General features: G+C 41.8%; 1 long non-coding RNA gene across 1 annotated transcript in view; it reads left to right on the top strand.

Annotated features, from left to right (window-relative positions):
• The window catches only part of LOC149444322 (uncharacterized), a 35,118-nt gene extending 27,203 nt beyond the window's left edge, over nucleotides 1-7,915 (top strand). The window contains exon 3 of the long non-coding RNA XR_016306530.1: nucleotides 7,792-7,915. This is a non-coding gene — a long non-coding RNA (uncharacterized LOC149444322). The remainder of the gene's footprint in view (nucleotides 1-7,791) is intronic.
• Nucleotides 7,916-22,801: the final 14,886 nt, after the last annotated feature.

The following is a 22,801-nucleotide window of genomic DNA, read 5'->3' as shown; positions in this document are numbered from 1 at the left end:
AGAGCTGTGTATATCTCAGGAGCGGAAGGACAGAATTTCAAATCCTTTGGCGGTTAAATCAGCTGATCTCCGTGCATTTAGGAATTCTGCTTTATGTGGAGTTCTTGCTTTTTTTTCTGCTTTGCTATAGACAAAGGCGCATCCATTCCTCGATGTCAAGTCAGCTCCCAAAAAACACTTGGATAGTTTGAGCTTTCTTCTTTATAGATGCACTAGACCTATAGGCACCACAGACTTGAGTGGTACATTCCCCCTAATATATATTAGTGGCGACTCCTGCTGAGGTCTGCCATAGACATGGTTTTGTCAGGAGCTGTCTACAGTCATGCAGTTCCTTCTGGTTCCTTTGTTACCTAATTGTTCTATCTAGAATATATCTCTCACTACCAATCCACCCCCACAGCCTAGTGAGTTTTTAATTGCTGATGATCCTTTGCACTTTAAAGTCAGTGTTTCCTGGGCCAAAGAGCTTACAGTCCGGCATGATTGCCTCCTTGTCATCTTATTACATAAACAATAGCAGTCTTCCATCTGGCTGGTGTTAGAACTATCCCTTAGGAGACGGGGTGTTTGAACTCGGGAGGTATCTACGCAACAATGAGGGAAAAAAAAAAGTTTCTGCATCCAAGGCTCGATGTGTCAATGACTGTCAGGAATACCATCTGTCTTACAAGTAGGTGATTGTCAGTGTTGAAGCAGTTCTGTGCTCTAGTGACATTTAATATATACAGTGTACTGCATATACTATATATATATATATATATATATATATATATATATATATATATGTGTGTGTGTGTGTGTATGTATTCATCAACAAATATTTATGAAATAACACCATGAAAATATATTACTGAAATCAAGTTGAGTCACAATCACCGTTAGCGAAGATAGAACTGTTACCTCCTATCAAAAAATAAATTGCAGCACTTTGAGTGATTTTAACCTCTTCCATACCGGGCACTTTTACCCCCTTCCTGCCCAGGCCAATTTTCAGGTTTCAGTGCTCTCACACTTTGAATGACAATTGCGCGGTCATACAACATTGTACCCAAACTAACATTTTATCATTTTCTTCACACAACTAGAGCTTTCTTTTGGTGGTATTTAATCACCACTGGGGTTTTTTTTTTTTTGCTAAATTAACAAAAAAAGACAGAAAATGTTGAAAAAAAACCACGTTTTTCTTTGTTTCTGTTATAAATGTTTGCAAATAAATAATTGTTCTTCATAAATTTAGGCCGAGATGTATTCTGCTACATGTCTTTGGTGAAAATAACCCAAATTAGGATGTATTTTTTAGTTTGTAGGAAAGTTATAGAGTTCACAAACTATGGTAGAGATCTGAAAATTGATCAATCCTGAAGTACTGACAGCCAATCTAATTTCTTGAGGTCCAAGAATGTCAGAACAGTACAGATATCCCCAAATGTCAGAACAGTACAGATATCCCCCAAATGACCCCTTTTTGCAGAGTAGACAGTCCGACGTACTTCATAAGAGGCATGGCAAATTTTTTGAAGTTGTATTTTTTTTGTCATAATTTTTCGGAAAATGAAAAAATGAAAAAATGATTTTCACAATTTTGTTTACATACTGTCACCAGTGCAGTACAGCGTCATTATATAACTGGCATGGCGGTGATCAGGGACACTGACTGGTGACAGTATGAAAAAAAATATAATTTATTTTTATTTTTAATTTTTTTATTATTATTATTATTATTTTTAATTTGTTATTACTTTTTTTTTAAGATTTTTTTTTAGATTTCACTATGACCAAAGTAGTACAATGTTACTATAGTAATTTCCTTGTGCATGTGATCGCTGTGACCATTCACAGCTAGACACACTAGTATACAATGGATGGCATGAATGAAGCCATCCATTGTATACAACTGTCATGTGACCTGCTGTGATTGGCCACAGCAGGTCACATGGTACCGGCAACGGGGCCGGTACTCAGATCTGTCATCGGCCGTGTCCAAGGTACACGGCTGGTGACAGATCGCACCGCTGCGAGGCTCTGCAGGCACGCAGACTGCACATGCCCGAAAGGACGCCAAATGGCATCCACCCGGAAAGGTGAGTGTTTTTGCCGGCCGCCATTTGGCCATAGGCCAGGCGGAAAGAGGTTAAATCCTCCAGTTTTTTAAAGGGTAACTCCATTTTCGTAGGACAAAAAAAGCAAATAAAAAAATGAACATAGGGTATACAATTGCAACTGAAAGTTATTAAAAATAAATTTACCTTTTCAACCTGCAGCGCTGTAATTTTGCGTAAAATGTAATGCATTGTATAAACCTGGATTTGTTGTGTACACAGGTGGTGTACAGTACGCCCCCCAGAAGTGTCATTTCTTGCTTCTGTGATTGGCTCACTAAGTTTCCCGGAAGTGACATCACCTGTTGCTAATGATGAGGCTGATGCTGATAACCCGCTTCCTTCTTAACAGTCATTGACAGGAAGTTGTCATATATAGCAGCGGTATAAATACAGGCAAAGTTTGGTCCAAATCTGTTTTGTTCTGATCCTTGAGCTCATTCCTACTGATGATCCGTTAAGTCCACCTGATGTATGGTGAGACCCTACTGACCACACCCACTTTTTGGGGGTAAAGCAGGGGCTGAACCGAGACAGGGCTAACAACGGCTTATGAATGTTGGGTGTGGCTAAATTGTGTTTAAAGCGGGAAGGACTTAAATAGGTATGATTTAATAACATCTGAGCCTTCTTTGCTCTGGGTTGATAGGGCATAACACATAGAGTGTAGGGTTTAGGGGTGTGTAACACACAGAGTGCAGGGGTCAGGGGGGGTGTAACTCACAGACTGCAGGGGTCAGGGGTGTGTAACACACAGAGTGCGGGGGCCAGGAGGGTGTAACGCACAGAGTGCAGGGATCAGGGGTGTGTAACACACAGAGTGCAGGGGTCAGGGGTGTGTAACACACAGAGTGCAGGGGTCAGGGGTGTGTAACACACAGAGTGCGGGGGGTAAGGGGGGGTGTAACTCACATAGTGCAGGGGTCAGGGGTGTGTAACCCACAGAGTGCAGGGGTCAGGGGTGTGTAACACACAGAGTGCGGGGGTCAGGGGTGTGTAACACACAGAGTGCGGGGGGTCAGGGGTGTGTAACACAGAGTGCAGGGGTCAGGGGTGTGTAACACACAGAGTGCAGGGGTCAGGAGTGTTTACCACACAGAGTGCAGGGGTGTGTAGCACAACGAGTACAGGTCCAATAGTGATTAATCACACAGCAGAGGCCAAAAGTAAGTAAAGCACAAACTGTCCTCCATACGAAAATTCCTTCCTCCTCGGAGTACAATCCCCCACCCCCATGACCACTTCCAGCATAAATCCCCTGCTCCCTGAATTTATACTCACCATACCTTGGCATGGCATTGTTGGTGAGTCACCACAATTTGCCATCTGCTGGTGAGTTCACTAGTAGTAAGAAGTACAGAGTGCAGGGGTCAATAGTAAGTAATGCAGAATTCAGGAGTCAATAGTAAGCAATGAAGTGTGCAGGGGTTAGAAGTAAATGACATAAAGTTTAAAAATCAGTAGTAAGTAATACAGAGTGTAGAGGTCAGTAGTAAGTAATGCACAGTTCAGGGGTCAGTGATAAGTAATACAGAGTGTAGAGGTCAGTAGTAAGTAATGCACAGTTCAGGGGTCAGTGATAAGTAATGCAGAGTGTAGAGGTCAGTAGTAAGTAATGCACAGTTCAGGGGTCAGTGATAAGTAATGCAGAGTGTATAGGTCAGTAGTATATAATGCAGAGTTCAGGAATCAGTAATAAGCAATGTAGAGTGCAGGGGTCAGTAGTAAGTAACATACAGTGCAGGCGTCAGAAGTAAGTTATCTAGAGTAGCGGGCACCATATACTTGCAGAGCAGCGGGGGGGGGGGGGGGGAGGTGTTCTGTGGCGTCATATGGAGCATGTCACCTCTCCAGAACCCCCCTGCTTTTTTCTGCACAGGCCATCACCAGCACGCTCATGGGTCAGGTCATGTCCCAGGCTGCATTTAGAGGTGGCAGCCAGCAAAGGATCATAATCCAGCTGAGTATATTATTGGCACAAAGTGCCCCTGGTGTCTACTGCTACAGGTTTACCTAGCCACAAGGAACCCCACCCCCACAATAAAACACTGTGCACAGTCCACCTGCTTCACCTGGATGCCCACTCACCCTTTTTCCCAACCCTGTACCCCAGTGTAGGGTTAACTTACAAACTCTAAAATAAATATCATACAGGCCAAGGTCACAAGGGCAAGGCAACAAATAATTTATATCCTTTGCTATCCAAGACAAACCCTGCACAAGCCAAGAGAGGAGAAACCCCCACCCCCCGCCCCTCCTGCTCCAGGCCAATCATAGAAATGCTGATAAAATGGATCACACTGAAGCCACCTGAAAGAAACTGGGACCACATTCTTTTGGGGCCAAAATTAAAAAACACTTTTTTTTCCGGGGACAGCCTCCTAAAATCGAAGACTGTCCCTGAAAACCAAGAATGTCTGGTCACCCTAAACTAATGCAGTTTACGGTGATGGGGTGGCAACGATGCTGCACCGCGCATGAATAATGTGCAGCGTTGCCACTCCCATGTAGGCTTTTCCTGCTTGAGCTCCAGTGGGATGAGAAGATGTTGCAGGGCGTGTGGATATTGTTTATTTCAGGTACTTCTATAGCGCTGTCAATTTACGCAGCGCTTTACATATATATTGTACATTCACATCAGTCCCTAACCCTCAAGGGGTGTACAATCTAAGGTCCCTAACTCACATTCATACATACACATACTAGGGACAATTTAAACAGGATCCAATTAACCTACCAACATGTCTTTAAAAAAGTCCTGGATTCTCTCCTAGATACACAGAATATAACTGAATATAACATTTATAGGTAAAGTTGATCCAGGGAATATCCGATTGTCTCTCGGGGATCAGGAAGGAATTTTTTCCCCTGCAGGAGCAAATTGAGTCATGCTTTGCTGAGTTTTTATTTTGCCTTTCTCTGGATCAATGATGGGTATAGGATTATAACTTTTTTTGATTGTTTGGACTTTTGTCTTTTTTCAGCCAGACTAACTATGTAACTATATCTTTGGAGTGTGGGGGGAAACCCACATAGGCACAGGGAGAGCATGCAAATTTGAGGCACGTGTTGCCATCGTTGGGATTTGAACCAACAGCCCTAGTGTTGTCAGGCAGACATGCTAACTATTAGCATTGTCACTAATGATTCAAAAGCCTCTGACTTGTCAGTTATCACTTGGGCACTCCTAGCTGTGTTCACTACTTTCTGGATTGGCAGAACTGCCTCTGTTGCTGAACCCCTCCCACTGTGAGCTGCAGTGTCTGGGAGGGGGAGCATAGGAGACACAAATGAAGGAGGATTTGGCTCAGTCAGGGGAGGTGAAAAAAGTTTTATGTTTGTTTATGAGGCTTGTGCATCACATAGTAACTGAATTTGGGACTTGTCATATGGAATCCTTTAGTTGTATTTTGAAATGAGCTCCAGGCAGATATAAAATCCCAACCACAGCACCACCTGCCTGGAGTTTGCATGTTCTCCCTGTACCTGCGTGGGTTTCCTCCGGGTACTCCGGTTTCCTCCCACATTCCAAAGACATGCTGGTAGGTTAATTGGCTCCTGTCTAAATTGGCCCTAGTATGTGTATGTATGAATGTGAGTTAGGGACCTTAGATTGTACGCCCCTTGAGGGTTAGGGAATGATGTGAATGAGAAATATACAGTATATGTAAAGTGCTGCGTAAATTGACAGTGCTATATAAGTACCTATAATGAATAAATAAAAAATAAATAATAAAATATACATTATATATATATAATAAAATGCATTTTTGAAATGCTAGCAGTGTAAATACCTGTAAAGGTCTTGGTGCAGCCTCTGGCAATGCACCAAAACATCCTAAAAAGACATACATGGACCATTTTTAGCAACGCAGCATGGTATGTGTTGCTATGTGTTATGGTACACTGCAATGCATCTGTATTGGAGCTGCACTGCTTTCAAAATTAATCTGACCTCAACATGTGTTGCAGTAATGCATGCAGGACCCATGTTACTGCAACGCATCGCAAGAGAAGAATGTAGGGGTTATTTAATAAAACTTAAGAGTGCAAAATCTGGTGCAGCTCTGCAAAGAAACCAATCAGCTTCCAGGTTTTATTGTCAAAACCAGGGGCGGACTGATAAATCTCCCCTCTTTATCTCATCTGTATCCCTTTCTATTAGTCACCACTGTCACCAGAAGAAATTGCTATGAAAACCACATTTTACAAATGTCATTGGAACAGGAATGGAGGTAAAATGATCAAATGGAAAACGTGTTCCGGCTATAACTATAAGATTTTTATCTCATTTTTGGAGAAAATTCTTTCTCTCTCTCACTTCCTATTGTGTCTCTGTGACAATAGGTGCTGGAAAATCTCCCCAACTGAACATGGACAAAAAAAAAATCTGATAGGGTCCTAACCAGGGGCGGACTGACAACTCATGGGGCCCCTGGGCAATAGGGGAACATGGGGCCCCTGTGTCCTTGCCCAAACTCAAAAAAGCCTATGAAAAAGGTACCAGGGGCATCTCATGGGGCCCCCTACTGACCCCAGGCCCTCGGGGTGCCCGAGTTTCCAAATGGTCAGTCCACCCCTGGTCCTAACCCTTTATTATGCTCGCTATATATGAGTAGAAAATCATTCAAAATTTTATTCGAAACACCCAATCGTTCAAGTTTCTAAATGTTAGTGAGTTTATAATGATTCTTGAAATGCAAAGATTTATTACAAAAATTAGACAGTCATGTTGGAATTTTTTTAGTATGAGCAAATGATTTTCAAAGTGTGAGTAGTAGAATTGATAGAGAATAACATGATAAAGAGTAGTGCGTAAGAGCACGAGCGCGAATCCTGAAATTGAACAACAACAAATGCACCTTTTGTGCTATGCAGGTATGACAGTATGTCAACAACTGGGAGGGAAGTGGAGATTTTGTATCAATGATGGCATTATCACACACTTGTTAGACAGATCTTTATCAAATGCAAACAAAATTTTTTTGAACGATTTCTATGGCCAGCCTTACTCTATACAAAATTTAAAAAAATTTAAGAAATCTGATAGGGTCTTAACCCTTTATTAACCTCCCTGGTGGTATGATTATTTTAGATTTTTGGTGCTGAAAGCGGTACCATTATTTTGCATGGAAATATGTATTTTTTTTATTGTAGGCCTGTAATTTAGGAATAACTCCCTGAAATCTGTCCGAACAAGAGTCTAGTAAACATTCCGGGTATGATAAAACTTGAAACACGAAATCAATTATAATTTATAAATAATCATAAAAAATAATAATATAATAATATATTTAATTCAATAATATAATCAAACCAAAAACACTGAAATTTGAAATAGAGCGCCAAGTTCGCACATCACTGAGTAAAATCGCAAAATCGTTTTCAGCGTCTGATGACGAATTTCCCCCACGAATCATTATCACTCAATTCTGCAAGTGGTTCTAATTTACTATCGCTGTTCTCTAGCTGGTCTAAAACCGATTTTGACCTAAAGCGACGCTTTTTGGATGCCGTGGACTTTTCTAAGTTTCTAGGCAGAAAGAACAGTAAAAATGCAGGCAGGGCGCAGGACAAAGCACGTGGGACAAAATGTATGTGAAATGCTTTGATACAGGAATGTTTTGCTATGAAATAATCGTTTTAAAAAAAAATATATTTTTTTTCAAATTTTCAAATTTGCCACCAGTTCCGGCGCCCGTACGTCCCGACGTCACAGGGACCGGAACACGGAAGCCAGATGCCGGCATCGGCCTGAGGAGATGGCCGGGGACGCTGCAGGGGACACATCGTGGGAGCGAAGGACAAGGTAAGCGCTGTAGGGAATCCCTGTGCAACGCCGCATGGTAAGCCCGAGAGTAGCTCAGGGTTACCGATTTTGGTACTGAAACTTTACCCCGAGCTACACTCGGGAATACCGCTAGGGAGGTTAAGATGGCTATAGATGAGTAGAAAAGACATTCAAAATTTTTTTGAAACACCCAATCATGCAAGTTTCTAAATATTAGTGAGTTTATAAAGATTCTTGAAATGCAAAGATTTATTACAAAAAAAAACAAACAGTCATGTTGGAATTTTTTTAGTATGAGCAAATGATTTTCAAAGCGCAAGTAGAATTGATAAACAATAACCTGATAAATCGTAGTGCGCATGAGCACAATCATTTATCCTGAAATCGATCGACAAAAAAATGCACCTTTTGTGTTGTACATGGATGACAATATGTCGAGTGGGGGGGGAATTTGTATCAATGATGGTGTTATCACAAACTCATTAGATCTTTTTCAAATGCAAACAAAAATTTTCAAAGTATTATTTACTCTTCTATGGCCTTACTCTATACAAGACTAAAAAAAAAAAAAGTCTGAATTTAAATATACTTTAAAGTAGAACTCCAGCAAAAATAAACAAGTTAGAAATAAAAAAGCCCTTAAAATAAATTTTTTTTTGTTTTTTTTTTAATGTAACACTATATTGTGGCAAAGCTGTGGGGGTGATTTGTTATTAGAAGAACTTTTGATCCTGTAGTTTGGACCTAAATGATCTTTTCTACAGTACAGACTGAAGTTCTTTGAAGTTGCGTTGTTTACATTACGTGCAATATTCCACCATGTCACTCTGCCCCCAGCTGGCTAACACATCAATTTCAGAAAATGAAAGTAAAGGTAAACGTAACCAAAATGAAATACTGATGCAAGGGAAAAGATATCAGGACTACTTCAGCTTCCAGTAAGAATCAGTGAAACATTCAGGGCTAATCCCTCAAAGTTTCAGCATGTCATTGTCTGAATTTTGCCCATTTCCCTGTTTAAAGGAGCTATCTTGTTTCTTTTTTTTATTCTAGTGTTCTGTCCCCCAGGGGAAAAAATACATGAGATACTTTGTTCCATCATTCTTCATGCTGTAGAAGGCTGGTTATGTGATAGAAATAGATGCCCCTCTTCTCTCAACTGCCGCCCAACAACACTGCTGGCAAGGAGATGACTGCATTGATAGCTCCGGCATTAAGTACTTTCCAGAGGCAAAAACCGGCAAGGGAAATGCAGTGGGATGGGAGACTGACATGACTCTCATCCCTCTGCATTCCTCTTGCCAGCACTTGTCTCGGAAAAGTTGTCTGGAAATAAGTGCCAGCTATCTACACGCTGTAGAAGGCTGACTACATGATAGGAATAGATGCCCCTCTTCTCCCCACAGCTGCCCAACAATGCAACTAGCAAGGAGATGGCTGTATCAATAGCTCTAGCTCTAAGTCGTTTCCCAAGATAAGGTAAGAGAAATGCAGAGGGATTGGAGGCCGACATGACCCCCTCCCTCTGCATTCCTCTTTCCAGCACTTGCCTCAGAAAAATTGTGTGGAGCTGGATATAAGTGCCAGCTATTTACACGTTGTAGAAGGCTGGCTACATAGTAGGAATAGATGCCCCTCTTCTCTCAACTTCTGCCAAACAATGCCGCTCAGTGGTGTATTTAGGTTTTGTGCTGCCCTAGGCAACACAAAAATTGCCCCCCCCCCATGGAGAGACCCTAACACCGACCAGCACCCCCTCACCCATGAATAGAGTCTGACATTGACCAACAACACCCCAGCCCCCACCTCTACCCAAGAGAGCCTTCCACTACCACATTCCCCCATACACTGGCAACCCCCCCCCGACCCTGCAAGAGAGAAGATCTTCACAGCTCCGGACATCCCCGGGAACAAGAGTCAGGCTCTGCATACACCAACAAACAGCCCGCACCCTCTCTCAGATCCCACCTGGTCCCCATGCTGCGTGTCTCCCTTCTTCCATCCCTTCTTTTGGGGGGTGGCTCTGCCCACCTGAAAAATGCAGCTGCCTCATGAAAGATGCTGCTGCCCCCCCTGAAAAATGCCACCCTAGGCAAATGCCTTGTTTGCCTTGTGGTAAATACGCCCCTGATGCCGCTAGGAAGGAGATGGCTGCATTGATAGCTCTGGCATTAAGTACTTTCCAGAAGCAAACACGACAAGGGAAATGCAGAGGATGGGAGGCTGACATGATTACCTTCCCTTTGCATTCCTCTTGCCAGCACTTGTCTTGGAAAAATTGGCTGGAGCTGGAAATAAGTGCCAGCTATTTACATAGTGTAGAAAGCTGGCTGCATAATAGGAATAGATACCCCTCTTCTCCCCACAGCTGCCCAAACAACGTGACTAGCAAGGAGATGGCTGTATCAAAAGTTCTGGCTATGAGTAGTTTCCCAAGACAAGGCAAGAAAAATGCAGAGGTATTGGAGACTGACATGACCCCCTCCCTCTGCATTCCTCTTGCCAGCACTTGTCTTGGAAAAGTTGTCTGGAGATGGAAATAAGTGCCAGCTATCAACACACTGTAGAAGGCTTACTACATGATAGGAATAGATGCCCCTCTTCTCCCCACAGCTGCCCAACAATGCAACTAGCAAGGAGATAGCTGTATCAATAGCTCTGGCTCTAAGTCGTTCCCCAAGACAAGCACCAGCAAGGGAAATGCAGAGGTATTGGAAGTAGGGGCGGACTGACCACTTGGAACTTCGGCACTGCCCGAGGGCCTGGGGTCAGTAGGGGGCCCCATGAGATGCCCCTGGTACCTTTTTCATAGGCTTTTTTGAGTTTGGGCAAGGACACGGGCCCCATGATCCCCTATTGCCCGGGGGCCCCATGAGTTGTCAGTCCGTCCCTCATGGGAAGCCAACATGACCCCCTCCCTCTGCATTCATCTTTCTGGCACTTGCCTCAGAAAAATTACTTGGACACTAAAAAGGGTACCAGATCTATCATAGCAGCTGTCTCCTTGCTAGCTGCATTGTTGGACGTCCCTGGGGAGATGGAGGCATCCTGTATGACCACAAAGCTAGCACTCCACAGAGCATAGGAAGATGGGACAAAGTACTACATGTATTTTGTCCCCTGGGAAACGGAACACTATAATTAATAAAGAAATTAGACTTCTTCTTTGAATGAAAATGACTCTATAAGGGGTTCATTCACATGTGCCGCAGAGACTGCTGCTCCTCTGAAAAGCAATCCAAGCGAGGAACACTTTTCATAGGTGTTTGACAGGCGTTGTTTCGCCTCCTCGCTGCCTACTTTAACCCCTTGGACCCCACACTAGCATGCCGCAACCACCTGCACTTGCAGAGTGGCCACATTCATTTTTTAAATTTTTTTAACAGTTTATTGAAATCGAACAAAAGAATAACAAGGCAAGGTACATAAGAACAGGCAAACTTAAGGCAGTCAGTATAAATACAATTCACATGGAATTCCAATGCTAAATATCATACGGAGTCAAATGAAGATCCTTGACAAAACATGGGGGGGCAGGAGAGGGGGAGAAAGGGGAAAAGGTAGGACTAGAGAAACCCCCGAGAGGGGGGGAAGAAGAGGAAGAAAAAAAGAGGGGGAGGAGAAGAAAAAGAAAGGCAAAGAAGAAAAGCAAATCATAAACATAAACAAATACCAAGCAAGTACACAGTACAAACTGGACATACCCGCAAGAGAATAAGCCAATTATTATACCGTAAGGCCCTGAGCCTCCAGGCCCCAGTCATTTGAATGGGTCGCAGTCAGTGGGCGGTAGCATCTTTCAAAAATGACAGGGGTATAATTCCTGCCCCAGCCATGGCATATGTACACCCCTGGCTGCTGCATCTGCAGCTTAAGGGGTAGAGGTTGGGGGGGGGGGTTTAAAACCGCAGCTCAATAGACAGGTTTCACTGTCTCACAACTGCTGCCGTGAATGAACTCGAACTGTTCCATAAAGCTCTAATAAGGAGAGAAAAAGTCAGTCATTTATGACCTTGTTTACCAGTTTTAGTTTTATATCTCACCATCTCAGTATATTTTAAATTTAGGTTCCTGTGCAGGCTGGCTTAATTTCACCGGAGGAGACTGCAACATTAATATTTCTGCCAGTTAAAGTTGACTTGGTATCAAAATCCTAATTAGTTTAAAGATTAACTTTAAAAAAAAAAAAAACGATCAATTTTCAATAAACCCGCAAGACCCCTTTGTGTTCTCAAATGCCCTTAAGTTGCATAATAAAGAGAGGCCTTTGTTCACGCAAGCAAAGTATTACCAATCAAAGTGGCAAAACGGGGAAAGAAAAGGCAAATGCTCCAGCCTATTACTGTAACAATCCAATTACAGTACAATGCCTATCAAAGTTAACTTCACAGGTTACAGCTTCTAATTGCCTGACAAAAACTGACACTTCAGTCGCAACAGCATAATATAATCAGAGCCCAAATTAAGTTTGATCGCAGGCAGAAAATGATGCTATCACTCGTTGGCTTTGGGAAACAGAAGATCAACCGGAGCGATATCAAGGATCAGTAATGAAAATTATTCATTAATGGCATTGGGGTTTTTTGATAATGGGAATGACACAGTTCAGATGGCTTCAAAATAACACTATTAATTAAAAGAGATGATAGGCCTAACAAAGCATAGAGAAACAGTGGAACCTTTTCTTCTGCTCTTGTTAAGGTGAACGATGACAATGGTTCTGAACACGAGGGTGCAGGAAGGGGTCTGCCGATAGCTGCCGTTTGCTTTTTAAACGCAAATGGGTACACGCACCAAAAGATCATCGGCAATGATATACAGTGCATCTTGTGTTCTTTGCTCTAGGCTCAATAAGTCTTTTTTTCAAAGTTTGCTTTGAAAGTTTTGTTTGCAAAAAAAGTGATGGGTGTACTTTTTAGGAAAAGAGTATTTGTTCCCAAAAAAATTTAATTTGATCTAGCTAAAAAGCTGATTATTATTTTACACCAAAAGGTGCAAACATTAATAAACATAGCTACCGCAAAGGAAAAATTAAAGCTGAAGCCTTACCTTCTTGCACAGTTGTACAGGCTAGTTTCGTTATGATTCATTTTTAGGATGAAAATTAGATTTTCAGAGATTCGGATGTAAATGAATCCTTAAAACGAAGTTCCACCTGAAAAAAAAAATAAAAGTCAGCAGCTACAAAAACTGTAGCTGCTTGACTGAGGGACATGCAGAATATCAAGTCTAGTACTTACCACCCAGAGGCGGACTGACCATTTGGAAACTCGGGCACTCCCCGAGGGCCCGGGTCAGTAGGGGGCCCCATGAGATGCCCCTGCTATCTTTTTCATAGGCTTTTTTGAGTTTTGTCAAGGACACAGGGGTCCCATGATCCCCTATTGCCCGGGGGCCTCATGAGCTGTCAGTCCGCCCCCCTTACCACCTAAGCCAGAAAACAACCACCCCCCCCTCAACCTCCCCCACCTAAATAACCACGCGACTCTCCTTTTTGGTGTAAAAAAATGGCCATAGTAGCCCATTTATTTAACATAACTCTTACATAACACTTCTTCTGGTACAATCAAATAATAACTGACAGTAATAATCCCAACCGGGTCCAAGGTCTTTGAAGGCACTGTTACTCACATCAATAACTCAGCTGTATCTGACGCCCAACATAAAGGCCAGCAGCCGCTACTACACCTCCTCGGGGACAATACTACAGTTACGTAGTCCCAGATACAGCCAATGACCTCCCACCTTACCAACATGACCTTATAATTGGGAAGGGACACCCATACCTATGATGGGCCCAACCCATAATCCACCAACTTGTCACTCCAGCACCACCTTCAAAGACCCAGTGACCCCTGCTGGCTGCCATGACAAAACAGAAAACCAGACAACACCACAGGACATCAAATTGCGATCAGGAAAAGAAACAAAGCAACAAACCCACAAAAAACAAACAACACGACAAACACAAAAAGGACAAAACCAATAAACAAAGCAAACAAAACAAAACAGCAAAACAAACAACTAAACAGCTCCAGGGAGGGAGGGCGGGAGAAACCTCACCCGTGCTGGCACAAGCTCTGGCTGACCCCCGCGAAGTCCCAACCCCTCTCCTCATCCTAGCAAGACCACCCCGAAGCCCGATTGCTCCAATCAGATGAGTAACCACCCCCATCTGCCTATACTCCCACCCAAATCCAGTCTCTGCCTCGTCCGCAAGCCCCGGTCATGCAGGACCTCCCTTTTAGCTTTGCTCAGTCCATGCCCTGACTGACTTTTAAATACAGACACGTACCTGTCCCTCGGTCCAGCGGTGTCCTCACCACGGCTGGTTTCACTGGCTGTCTTCTCTCCCCAGCGCCGGCATCTTCACTGTGACAGCTTGCGGCTTCACAGCCGGGTGCCCACTGCGCATGCATGAGAAGCGTTGTGCTTTGTGAATGGCCTCATTGTCTTCTGGGACCTGTCACGTGTAGCAGAAAACTACGGGGAGGGAGGGGGGAGGACAACCTCCGCTTCCGATCGCCTAGGCGATCGCAGCGGAAGTGGGAGCGGGTACCTGTCAAATTCGGGTACCCGCTCTTCAAAGGTGCCAATCCTTAATGAGGAGTGGGGGACAAAGGCTTAAAGCAGAACTTCCCCGTTTTGGTGGAGCTCCACTTTAAATGGACATTGTAACGAATGTCAACTAACCAGAAAAAAAGTTATATTGAAATGAACTAATGTATTTGTTTCAATCGTTTCATTCGGATGAAGTCACATGATGTAATAGTAATTAATTAAATTTTCAAATTCGTTTATTAATTCAGATTCGGATAACGAATGGATCTGAATTTCATTCTGTTTCTTAATTTGGATGCACATGGCTCCAGACAATATTGTACAATCAACTCATGCCATTTCTTGATGGGTTGGACTAGTGTTCAAAAATATTGAATCCCTCTGAATCAAATCCGTCTGATTCGATGATATATTGAATATATAGCAATCTTCTGGAAACTTCAAATTTTTTCAAATCCACCCAAACCAACGAATATACGAAACAATTGCCAAAGGTATGAAACAAATGAAAATGAATCAGTTAAACATAATGAAAATGAAGGGAATTCTTCAATAAATGAATGCTTCCGAAACTAAAATTTCTACTGTGCACATGTCTAGTACTGCTTGCTCTCCTGTACTGAAATTGATGACTCCGATTGCACTGCACACTGTGAGCTTTTCATTACATGGGTGGGCTCATTCACACTTTTCAGTGATGGTTTATAGCCAGTCAAGAGCATTCAAGAGACAATACTGCTGTGTCAGTTTTCTCAATCTAAATTGTGTTTTTACATTGTTCTACCATGTTTGGAATGTGGTTGCAGCATGACCCCTCTGATTTCAATGGGCAAACTTGAAATGACAAGTGAAAATTGCTGCACTGCAAAGCAAGGCATATAAAACAGACCTGAGAGAAGGTCATGTCTAATTGTAGGTGGGAGGTTGGGGGCTGTAAAAATGCAGATCAGTCACCTAGTTTCCCACCATTAAGTTCCATAGCCATCTGCCGGGTGCCAGGATGAACTGAAGTGGTTATAAAGGATATATTTTTTTTTACTAAAATAATAAGCATCTTATACTTACCTGCTTTGGCCAATGGTATTGCACAGAAATACCCCAAACCTCCTTCTCTGGGGCCCCCTGCCAGCACTTTGGGCTCCTGCTCTTCTGCATATGTATCCATAGCAAGCTGTTTCCTATGGGGGTACACATGTGGGCACACTACAGAGCCGGGATGTGTGCGTCCATAGACACACACAGCATGGCTCAGCCCCGCCCTCTGCTCACAAGATTTGATTGACACCAGCTGGAGTCAATGGCTCCTGCTGTGGCCTCTCTGTCCTGAGAATGCAGGGAGACAGGAGAGAGCCGCTGCAGACAGGAACAGCGCTGGACTGAGAGAGGACTCAAGTAAGTATTTATGGGGGTGAGGGGGCAGTACTGCTACTGAGAATTTTTTTAGTTTTAATGCAGGGAATGCATTAAGGTAAAAAAGCAATGACTTTAGAACCATGTTAAAGTGCAAGGCAAGTCAAAATCTAATTAAGATCAATCCTGCTCCCACCCCCATTCTAAGTGTATTTAACTATCCTGTTAAGGAAAGATGTCTGTACTTAGTTATGCTGGGGGCACTCTGGTCACATGATTGGATCCAGGCACCGGCTTCAGGGTAGAGGAGGGACAGCCGACAATGGCTGCCCAATAGTAAGCCTATGGGTGACATCATTGCTCAGGCTCTGGAGCCATTTTGGCTGACTCTCCTCTGCACTGAAGCCAACACTGGCACCCGATCATTTGACCGGACCGAAGAGGCATCAGCATAGGTAAGTATAGACTTCTTTCCTTTTACAGGGTAGATAGAATAGTCTTAGAATGTGGGTGGGAGTGGATTTAATCTTAGTTAGCTTTTAACTTGCCTTACTCTTTAACTCTTGTGTGAATGCATAGGAGAGATGCTACCCTGTGCCAGTCGGCCAAGGTGTCTGAAGATGCCATATCTAGAAGAAGACCAGCTGATTATGTCAGCAAAAGCAAGGAAGCTTGCAGAACTCACACTACTGGAGTAGAGGTAAGTGTAGCAGAGTTCAGTTCTTTTTTAAGTTCCCTCATTTGTGTACCCTGCCATGGCTATCATGAGGCAGGTCCACTCTACAAGTTGCATTTTTAGATTATGGAGAAATAAATTGTACCAGAGATTCATTATAGCACATGGACCATCAGATTTTGGGAGGCTGTAGGTTGTCTCAGCCCAGTTTCCATGCTGTCAATATAAATGACTTAATTTGCTCTATTGGAAATATAATAAAGATACGTGTTACTTTTAGAACAATGAATTTAGAGGTCCCTTTAAAAACCTTTCACAAGTAAAATAATTCAATATATCTGTTTCCACTCTGAATCTAGTTTGGGATTTTCTTCTATTTCACTATATAACCTGCGAGAAACAAGGCCTATAAATGAAGCAGTACTATATCGGCAGTCACTCTCCTCAACAAGAATCATTGATTATTTCTCAGTTAACCTTTAAGCCGCGTAAAAAAGAAAGCTCTTCAGTCATTGCAGCCAGCCTAACCCGCGCCGTGGGTCACCTCAGTGAAAGGACAACACATTAATCTTTGTCCTCTGGCTTCAGCGCTTCTCCGATTCTCTACTGGGAGCCCTGGCTGACACACAACACCAGACGACATCCATCTGATTCCCAATTAAAATATTATCTTTTTCAGCTGTCAATAAGTGCTGACCAGGATCAATAAAGGTGGAAATTTGAAATGACACTTCCTGGCCATCTGCTACGGCGAGGGAAATATATTCCTCTTGTATACTCAGCTTTAAAGTGGAAGGCCGGACCCCATCTGTAACCACATGACAGGCAAGCAGAATTTGAGATGGACTCAAGAGCATCTCTGGCTAATAAGTCACAGCAGGCTCAGGAGTTAATTGTTTGGAGAATGCTGATGTTATTGCACGGCGTTTTATTCATGGAAATCAGCAATATTTTCTGCTCTAGAAATGTTTAAAGGACCAGTGTAAACTGGGACTTTTTTTGGTTTATATAGCATGAAAATTAAAGCTCATTTGAAGCCTCACACTTTTTTTAAAAAATCTCTTTATAGTGCTATATACCCACATTTTATGATTTGTGATTGATTTTCACTATGAAGCCCTCTGAAATTCCTTTTTTCTGCTCCCTGCCCTCCCTCTACAGTGCTCTGTGCTGGCAGAGCTGATTAACAGCCACACCCCTTACCACAAGTGTCCTTACACAGATATGTAATGCAGAATAAAAGGGATGGGCTGTATCTTATTGGACCTGTTACATTACTGTTTGCAAAGGGTTTAAAGCTAAATTCCATGTATAGACATTGTTGCTACATTGGCCCACCATGGACCAATGTAAGTATGCATGTACCATACCTGTGGTATCCCTCTAGAACAGGGTTTCTCAACTAGGGTTCCTCTAGAGGTTGCCAGGGGTTTCTTGAGCAATGAGTAATTTCTGCCTTTCAGATAAGTTTCCATTGACACCACTGATGTTTTTAGCTATCCGTAAGGGGGTAATTCTTCCCAATAATCACAAGTGTAACGAGCATTCTTCCCAACAACCATCACACTAACGTATCATGAGTTGTAGATATGGTAATTTTTAGCAGGAGTTCCCTGAGACCAGAAAATTATTTAAAGGGTTCCACGTTAAAAAGGTTGAGAAAGGCTGTTCTAGGTGTTGGAAATCACTGCAGTAGCCTACTCCAGTGATATCCACTAGCTTCATGGTTCCATGCCAAGTGGCTGCCCTGCTGCTTAGTGAACCGAGGAGGTTGCCCACTCAGCACAGGCTGCATTCAGAGAACATTTTGAGAATTTTCTTAATGAATGCAAAGCGTGCGAAAGAAAGAGAAAGAAAGAAAGAAAGAAAGAAAGAAAGAAAGAAAGAAAGAAAGAAAAGAAAAAAAGAAAGAAAGAAAAAGAAGAAAAGAAAGAAAGAAAAAGAAGAAAAAAAAGAAAGAAAGAGAAAAAAAGAAAGAAAGAAGACAACTTTAAATATCACTTATAGAGCAAAAGCATGCTGACCACCACATATAATTACACTCTATTATTGTGCACCGTTAACAATAACATGAAATCATATTTTGAAGCCAAGGTTGTTTAAAGGACATGGTATTTTCTTTGGACTTAACAAGAAATTCTGCGCTGTTTTCAAAAAGAAAAACTCAATCACTCTAAAGTCTGTGTGTCCTATCTTACTTAGTATTATTTTTAAATCATCAGACTTCGAATCGACCTTCAAAAAAAAAAAAAAAAGATTTGAATGGCCTTATCCTAAAAGCGGGCTATCTATAACTGAATGTTCCACCTTTCCGTAAGATGTAAAGACGGGGTATCAAAGTCAGCCAGGGACTTATAATAATGTATTTCAAAGTCAGAATCTAATGCAAATCTAAGCATATGCTTATACTCTCGGCAACCTAAGGAGATTAGAAGCATTTTCATAGATGTTATCTGCATAATCTAATATAGCTAAATTTTCGGGAGCAGGATGGGTGTTTGGGCAATGCAGAAAAAGCCTTCTATCTGCAAGAAAAACAGATACAGCCTCGTTGTTCCATCCCTCATTACTAAGGTATCATATTTCTAATAAAGCAGAGTTGAAGCATTATTAATTTTCAATATTCATGGAAATCAGGAGGGCCTGATCCCAGCACAATGGAGCTACATCCCTCTCAAACTTACATAACATAATTGATTTTGTCAGAGGCTATTCCCGTCTTGTTTGATTTAAATCTAGAGATGGCTTAATGCGCCGGAACCACACGGTTTCAATTGTTTAAATATTTCATCGTAAGAGCCACAATAAACTTGTAACTTCATCAATGTACACCTTTTCCCGGATGAAATGGGTTCCACAGCTTTCTCTATTACACCCATGACTTCTTCGGTGTTCAAGACAAAAGAATCAAGGTATTTTGCTTTTTTGGCCAATGTAGGCTCTGGCTTAATGGAAGTATCGCTACAATAATACATTATGATCTGGTGCCATTGAAGTGGAACTCAAGAAAGAGCAAGAAAAAATATATCTGTTGAAAAATGGAACAGTTTCGTCCCTAGCACATGAATATAGGTTTGCCTCCTTTAGGTAAATAAAGGGTAGGTAAATAGGTAAATATAGACTTCTACCCACAAATTCTCTCTCTGTACTCTCTATAAAGAAAACCGTTTAAAAAATTATTTACCACTGGTGTAACACCCCTTCTTTTTTACATCCCTCAACTCTAACATTCTAAACTGTTGCCAGAGGTGCCCCTGAGATTCAGGAATTTTATTCCATGTATTCTGTACCTTCCCTAAGATACGACAGACAGTAAAGACCCTCCTCTTCAACCTTCTGAAAATTCAGCTACCACTTGATCCATCTACTTTCTAGGTCTTCTACCAACCAATGTGGCTAAAAGACTCCAGAAAGTTAATTCTAGACTAAATAACTGCCACCTGATGCTTAATAGTGTAGTGCCCTCCTAGATAGGATGCTAGTCAGGTTAGTAAATGTAGTTCTTTTAGCTCCCCTGTAATCAGTGGAGCAGCTTGTGATTATTTTGGGCTGTTCTGGGTTTCACTGGTTGCAGGTTTGATTACTTCCCTCTGCCTTTTGGAGGATTCTGGAATGTAGTGGGCTGGGGGACTCAAATTTACAGCCTAATATTTATGTGGTCTCCAGTAGGTGCCTGTGGAGTGCATAAATAGTCTGAGGTCTGGGGCAGTGGGGTTCTTGCCCTGGAAAAGTTCCCAGCCTGAAGAGATGGACCTTGCTGGAACTGATTGAGAGATTTCACTAAGGATCTGGTCATGAGAGTTCACAGAGGAAATGTCTTGCTGATATTGGAAGGAGGCATTCAGGTATCCAGGGGTATTTGTAAGTACAGACCTGTATGTGTAGGATCCTGGTGAATGTATGCTGCTACTATCCATTGTGCATCAGCTCGAGTTCTTGCTCAATTTGGGATATTTCTATGGTGTCTTAGTGTTGCTCAGTTCCTTAGTTGCAGTTGGAAGGACTGTACTAAGTTGTTTGAGAAAGTGAGAAGGGTCCACGTGTTTCTATATTGTGCTACTGGAGTATCCCACAGCTTCCCTGCACGTCCAAGTGCAACTTATAATAAAGCATCAAAAATTATACTACTAGACTGTTTACTGAGCCAGAAGAGTAATTGAAACTGTATGCCTGGCTGCTAATACACTAGTTTTGGAAAAGAACCCATGGCAAAATAGCAGGCCCTTTCAGAGGTAAGCACTACAATAGCCTCCCACTGGAAGCAGACACATGAGCCAAGAACACTCAACGTATATTCTCACATTCAAGAAGTCAAATTCACTCTTTAACTCTTAAAGTTTGAAAAATACTCTCAATATTTATAAATGGGTGTCGGATCCCTAGATCCACTTTAATACTCATGGTCTAAAATATATACAGATCCCTCCCTATAGGTTCCTCCCATTGTGTAATGCCTTTATCCAGCTAGCTCAGCCATCTCCAATGCACTTTTATTACTTTCTCACCTCCGTACTCCCATTGACTACTGAGGTGAAGACACTCTCATCCCTTTCCTCTTTCCTTCTTTCATTTTACTGTATACTTCATTGGATCCAATACTCCTTTTGTTACATTGTCACAGGTTTGATTAAAGACTCTGGCACATTAGGCCTCTGCCTAACAATTAAATGACCTTTGTATAACACTAACTGCAGTCCCTATAATCATTGTCATTGTTAATACATTGTTAACCACCATGGCCAATGGTTGTTGTTATAGTTCCTTGTACTTGTGCATTATATATACAGCATTTTTCCAGTCAATTTTCATTAGACTATCCCATGTGTGAATGCTAAGCTGCTCTGCTCTATTGTAATGTCGTTTTTTTAAAATGTTCTAATAAAAATACATTTAAAAAGCATATCAAAACCCTAACAATGACCTTATATTTGCTTCCTTTTGATCTGTTGAATATACCATTGAAATTGTTTCGTCGAGGAGTCTAATTAGCTCTCATAGTTCCTATCTTGAACTGAGGAAATAATTACTCGGTAGAGTAGCAAAGGACAACTGTGCAAGACTGACACCATTTCTTGAGTCCAAAATATGCTGTTTGTTTTCAGTCCATAACAGGAAATTAAAGTAGAATTAAAAGTGTCAAAAACTGCAAACAGGCAGGTTCTTTATTGCAGAAGAAGCATGCAATGTCTCTTCTGCAATAAAATATATCTACCTACCTGCTTGCTGCCTTCTCTGGCATGTAAACTAAGCTTCGCAAGTGGTCCATGTGTGCCGTGAAGACTGACTCATGTGCATATGCAGAAGTGACGTCATTGTGCGCCAGCCAATGAAGTTGGCCAAAGATTGGCACCCAACAGAAGATCCTAGCAGCAGTGGGGGCAGGGACCATTAAAGTAGAGTTTAGCTCAGCTAAATGTGCATTTCTGGCAGATCAATATGTATTTTTCTGTACTGGCAGGGTCTTGCATGTATTGCAAAGATGTACTATTTTACCCATAACATACCCTTTAAAGTGGACCTAAGCTCAAAAAGCAAAGTTTTGCTATTGTAAAAGGCATATAGAGCAAAGTTAATTTTGCATAGTCAATGCCCAGAAAATTTTACCTTTTTTCTTGAATTTCTTCTGAAAAATACCTGTGCATTTCCTATAAATATGAATCCCTGTTTTGTAGCCTCATAGCTGTATATCTGCATTATGAGATCATTTAAACCACTGTTGTCTTTGACTGCTGGTCTCGCCAGATTTGAATTGAGAGTTGGTAAGGTCACTCTTGTGCTACTCACTGTTCTCTTTGTTGGAGAGGAAGCTGTAAATGAAGACCTACAGTGCAAGGATCTTCCTGAATTTGCTTTATGCATTTCGTAGATTTGTACATCTTCCACCTCTCCTCTGTTTCTTGAATTGAAATTTACCATATACATGTACTCATCATCTTAATGATGGATAGAAAGCATGTATTCCCTGCTTCCAATTCCTACCATGCTATCTTGATAAACAAAGGGTACTCAAACTAAGTCTAGTATTCATATCTAAATATTCCAAAAGGAACTGTAAAAAAAATATTGTTATAAATGTAATTACTAAACATGTTAGTTTGCATTTTATATAAAAGAAATAAATAGAAATGGCCAGACCGTGCTATAGCTGCATTTATACATCTTGTCTATTAGGTTCCAGACTTTTGTATTGGTATCCAAGGGATAGCACGGAGAATTATTATATATGGAGTCTGTCAGCCTTTCAAAGCCATCTCTAAGCATGAAGTTAATCCAAACTAGCTATCCCATGGGTGATATATGTGAAGAGAAAGTTGTCTGCAA

This window comes from Staurois parvus, unplaced genomic scaffold, assembly GCF_062004578.1.
Source record: "Staurois parvus isolate SC_StPar_1 unplaced genomic scaffold, SC_StPar_1.0 ptg000788l, whole genome shotgun sequence".
NCBI classification, from domain to species: domain Eukaryota; kingdom Metazoa; phylum Chordata; class Amphibia; order Anura; family Ranidae; genus Staurois; species Staurois parvus.
The sequence above is the reverse complement of the archived record's forward strand: the minus strand, read 5'-3'. Positions and strand labels throughout refer to the sequence as shown.